We start from the raw sequence: 6,000 nt of genomic DNA, 5'->3' as shown, positions 1-6,000 counted from the left end.
TTAGTTTATATCAATGTGATGACAAAGAATAAATATTCGCTAAATTTAAAAAAAAAAAAAAATTCCAGAATGTTTACGTTGGTGATATTTGGTGACAGAATTAATCCAGACGACACAACGTAAACAACTTTCAATAAAACAAATACTTATAATTTATTAAAACAATGTGCAGTGTCACATCACCACCACGTTATCTCTTCGCTGCTGAAGCCCGACTCCCGCATCCTGCCCGAAGACGAGATGACGATCTCCAGGTCGTCCTTCTCTCTCTCTGGACACTCGTACTGCTCAACCGACGAGAGACTTCTCGCGGAGAGCGCACGTGAGTGTCCGGCTGCGTACGTATCCAACATCTCCCCTTTTTTTTTGTTGTTAAAAGCGTCTGTACAGGTCGAACCTACTTGGTGGCCTTCTATGCCTAGAAGAGCGACGTGGTTCCCTTATTGGAGTACGTACCGGAATAGGGGCTGTCGTTGGATGCAGCTGTGACTCGGTTGAAGCCATTTGCGGATCGATGACTGCTGTTGATGTATGTGGATGAGGGTGAGTCGTTTCGCCAGTGATCATAGGTGCAGCGTGTTGAAGCGGTGATGAATCGATTGTTGAGGTGCTCGGTTGCGTAGTAAGGTGCCAGGAATCCAAAAGAATATCAAGGGGTAAAACGACAGATTCGGCTGATCCCCGATGATGATGATGATGATGATGATGACGTTCAATGCGCTCTCGCAGCTGGTTCACGTGACTTGTTATGGTCTTTCTATCAATTGTCCTGACGGTGTACATTACATTTCCAATCCGCTTTACGATGGTCCCAGCTATCCAGCTCCAACCGTTGCGATAGTAACACTTAGCGTAAATCAGATCGGACGGGCGAAATTCTCTAAGGTTCTTAGCTACAGAACCGTCTGATAAGCGTTCGGCGGGCGGCGGACGTAATAGATCTAATGTTGTTCGTATTCACCTACCAAACATTATCTCCGCCGGTGATTTTGTTCCGTCCAACACGGAGCTTGGAGTACTTCGGTAGGCCAGAAGGAATGCGTCCAACGCCTCTTGCATCGTTCTGCCATCTGCCGATATCTTCTTAACAGTCCGCTTAAAAGTGTCAACGAACCTTTCAGCTTGCCCGTTGGATTGCGGATGATACGGTGCCGTCTTCATATGCTCGATGCCGTTCTGTAAGCAAAATGACTTAAAATCATCACTAGTAAACTGCGTTCCATTATCGGATACTAGGATGGTTGGCACTCCGAAGCGGGCGAATATTCCGCGTAAGATGCTTATAGTTGCTGCAGACGTAGTGCTGTTCGTTCGGAATATCTCGGGCCACTTCGAGAACGAATCTATTACGATGAGATAGGAGTCTCCGTCTATCGGACCAGCATAGTCCACGTGAATACGCTGCCATGGACCAGCAGCTTTTGGCCAAGCCACAGGGTCTCGAGTGAGAAGGTGATTTTGCTACTGTTTGGCATGCATGGCATGATTTGACCCAGTCCGTGACGTCAGAGTCCAAGGACGGCCAATAGAAATAACTCCTGGCTAATGATTTCATCCGTTGTATGCCGGGATGACCTTGATGTATTTGTTGAAGACATTTTTGTTGCAGAACTTGAGAAATCACCACCCTCTCACCGAACAAAATACAACCCTCGACGGTTGATAAGGCATCTTTTCGCGCGAAGAATCGTGAAAGTTCTCCTGTGTATGTTGTATTAATGGGCCATCCTTCCTGTATGAATCGCATTACTTTTTGCATCAAGGGGTCTTTCTTGGTTTCTCTGATGAGATCTGCAAAATGAAGTGGAGTTGTTTGAAGCGCACTTACCACCATTGCTTTGATGTCTGTTTCGATGCATGCGATTACGGTGTCTTCCTCAGGCTTGGTTTGTGTATTGATTAGGCGCGAAAGCAGATCGGCGTTTCCAAAATCGTCGGTGCGTACGTACTCTATGCTGAAGTCGTATGCTAGAGAGTAAGTGCAAAACGCTGTAACCGGTTTGCAGTGACGGTCGGGATACCCTTCTTTGAACCGAAAATGTGAAGAAGAGGTCGATGGTCCGTTTGAAGAGTGAAACGCCTTCCAAAAATCATCTTATGGAATTTTTTTACAGCGAAGATGATACCCAAACCCTCGCGATCTATTTGGCTATAACGACGCTCTGCTTCAGTGAGCGCGCGGGAAGCGTGCTGAACCACCCGCATTGAACCCCCAGGATAAACGTGACTAATAGTAGCGCCGAGACCGATGGGTGAGGCGTCTGCAGAAACTACTATTTTCTGCCTTGGGTCATAATGCGTTAGAAGCAAGTCGGACGATAGGAGAGACTTGAAGGCTTTGAATGACTGCCTGCATTCTGGAGTCCAGCAGAATGAATTATTTGCCTTAAGCAAACTGTCCAACGGATAACGAAGCTTTCGCATATTCGGGATGAACTTCCCGTAATAGTTAACTGCCCCCAGAAATGACCGCACGCCGGATATGTCTTTTGGTTCGGGGAGCATCTTGATAAGCTCGATCTTCGACGGATCTGGTCGTAACCCGTGGCTATCGATCACGTGTCCAAGGTACGTGATCTGCTTCTGTTTAAACGCACATTTGTCAGCTCGTATTGTAAACCCGTATTCTTAAAGCCTATGTAATACTTCTGCCAAATTGGTATCGTGCTCGAGTTCGCTACTTCCTCCTACAATGATATCATCCAGATATCCTGATACGCCCTTAAGCCCTACAAGCATCGTATCCATTAGTTGCTGGAAAGCAGCAGGAGCAACTTTAATGCCGGGCGGTAAGCGGTTGTAGTGGTACAAACCTCTATGCGTATTTATAGTTAGGAGTGGTCTGTATCGTGGCTCTATTTCGACTTGGAGGAAGGCGTCTGTTAAGTCGATTTTGCTGAATATCTTACAGTTAGACAACCTTGAGAATATATCCTCTGGGACTGGTAATGGATAATCATGTGATCTTAGCGCTTCATTTAACCCAGTTGAATAATCGCCACATAACCGAATTTTTCCGTTTGCCTTCTTAACAACGACTACCGGTGCTGCCCATTCCGAAAACTTAACAGGTGTTATTATTCCCAACTTCTCTAGCCTATCAAGCTCTTGATTAACGGGTTCCTGCATCGCGTATGCGACGGGTCTTTTTGGACGAAAGACTGGACGGCAGTTGTCTTTCAGTGTCAAGGTAACACCAGCCTTTTTGCATAGGCCTACTCCTTGGAAAACTCTAGGGAAACGCTCTTGCCATTGTCTTGGCGTTGTCACAGTACCCGTAAGGCGGCAACAGAAACTATCCATCGGAACCGATCACAGTGCAAACGCGTCGATAAGATCGGCTCCTAAAAGAATTAAACGGGATTTAGAGACGCGTATCATTGCTTCTTTTGTCTGCCCGTTTACTCCAACTTCACATAGGAACTCTCCTTCCAAGAGTAGGTTGTCACCTGATGCGGTTCTGGCAATTACGGAAGGAGACGCTAGTTTAGGCTTTCCGATGAGCATCCAAGTTTTGTAATTTATAACGGTAATGTCGGAAGCCGTGTCCAACTGCAGGCGTATTGGTGTACCATTCAATGTTAAAGACACAAATCTGCGACGTTGCTGAACGCTTCGGACGCTCACTGTCACCATCCTGAGGTGCGTTCTACGCTGTTTCCAGAGGCGTTTGCCTGACTTATGTGACTGCTTGTTTTTGCAATAGCCCTCTTTGTGGCCCGTTCGGGAACAAGTTTTGCATCGGTGTGATCGATACGGGCAATCGCGGCTCCAATGAAGCTCTCCACATGACCAACACGGGTTTTTCGGAGCTTCGCGCTTGGGCTGGAACTGTCGTTGTACGCGATGTGCCTTAGCATTTACTGTAAGTACATGCTCGGGTGCTGGTGCCTCGATCATTGCGCTATCCTTTTTCAAATTGATCAGGCGATGGCATTCCGACGATAACTGCTGCAAGGTCGCGCAGACCTTGTCCTCGATGCGGGCTAGCAACCGCGTCCTGATGTCAGCGTCGATTTCGTCCTAAAAACCACACACGTACAGCAAACACTTGAACTCCTCTTCATTCAGCTTGCTGAGTTCAAACTCGACACACGCCTTGTTAATGCGGCAAGCATAACTCAGATGATCCTCTGTCCGCTTTTTCATGATTTGCAAACATTTGAACCGTTTGCTCAGCAGGGTTTCCTGGGTGTCGAACAGGCATGTTAGCTTTTCCACTGTCTGCTCCAGTGAAAAATCAGGCGGGTGACTCGGCATGATGAAGCTCAAGTAACGATCGTGCTCGGATGGTCCCAGTTTCCGAAGCAACAATCGCACTTTAGCGGCGTCGTCAATCCTAGCAGCGTCCTTCTGGAACAGGTCGAGATAACGTGAGAACCAATTTTTGAAGGTTATTCCAGTCTCTTTGTTGTATTGAAACTCTGAAATATGATGAGACAGAGAATCAATAATTTGTTCAGGCTGGAAGGTGGTGGATGTTGCGCTTTGATTTTGCATGCGCGCGTGTAGAAACTCGTTGAGTAGTTGCTGCTGTTGCACCATTTGCTGTTGAAGCAAATTCATCATTTGCAGCATTGTAGCACTGTCCGCGCTGCTAATCATGGCTGGTGACGCGTTGAACAATGATGGCGTCGTCGTAGACTGCAATGGTGGCTGGATGTGCGTCGGTGGTAAAACTGACGCTCCTTCTCGATGTCCGAGATTTTGCACGGGAACGCCTGGAACGTTGGCACGATTTTGAGATAATCGGCGCGGGTCAACGTCCCCGAAGATATCCACACTATTTGCGTCGGTTTGCTCCATCCTACGACGCTTACGACACGGGGGACTAATGTTTGTGACACTTGCACTTGCACACGTTAAAACTGAACAACAGATTAAAATAACAATCTCATCCTCGTCGCCACTTTTACGTTGGTGATATTTGGTGACAGAATTAATCCAGACGACACAACGTAAACAACTTTCAATAAAACAAATACTTATAATTTATTAAAACAATGTGCAGTGTCACATCACCACCACGTTATCTCTTCGCTGCTGAAGCCCGACTCCCGCATCCTGCCCGAAGACGAGATGACGATCTCCAGGTCGTCCTTCTCTCTCTCTGGACACTCGTACTGCTCAACCGACGAGAGACTTCTCGCGGAGAGCGCACGTGAGTGTCCGGCTGCGTACGTATCCAACAAGAATAAATAAGAAATGAAAAATGAATGCTCATCTTTGAAATAAGCTGTGTAAAGCGCAAGGGATGTCTGAATTATATTTGTATGCGTACGCAAAAAAACTGCCATAGTAAAAGCAAATGAAATTGTGAGAAAGAGTGGTTTAGGGGAAAAGGTTCTTACGATGTGCTTGGCAAGCATAAAGTATTCATTTGTTTATGCTGCCCTCCTTATGCGTTCCATGGCTCTCGAGTTTCGATGATGCAGCTAAATGCGGTCGTTGGATTAATCGACTGTGAGTGGAGCAAAATGCATACGAACAGATTCCTGCTGTGGCCGTACTCAATTGCAGACGAGTGTTACAACGACTATATGGTGCTGTAAAATACAGCCTTCTCACGAGAACAATTTAGCGGTTTGGTTTGTCTAAACCATGGAAAAAAGTGCATAGTAAAAAAGAACTGAGTTGTATTCTTTCTTGTTTGCTGGAATGCAAAATTAATTAGCTACGAATGTGCTTCAATAGCTAGATGAATGTGTGTGGAATGAAAATTGAAAACGGCGATCAAAAAGCGTAAGTTGTACTTTGCGCAAAATGTTGTTTTCAATAACGGTTGTTCTTTGTGATTCCACGTGATCTTTGATTTAGTCAACCGATGGCATGAAGTATTCAAAGTATTATCTAGAAACCATCTGCTGCCTTCAAAATCATAATCTGCTGCGAATGCGATTGCTGCCTTTACTAAAACTTCGTTCGTCGAAACTTCGTTAGTTACGTTGAAGATGAAGGGTCTAAACGAAATATACTCTTCTCGCGAAGAGTACAAACCAT

The sequence above is a fragment of the Anopheles marshallii genome, chromosome X, assembly GCF_943734725.1.
Source record: "Anopheles marshallii chromosome X, idAnoMarsDA_429_01, whole genome shotgun sequence".
NCBI lineage: Eukaryota > Metazoa > Arthropoda > Insecta > Diptera > Culicidae > Anopheles > Anopheles marshallii.
This window is presented reverse-complemented; position numbering follows the sequence as displayed.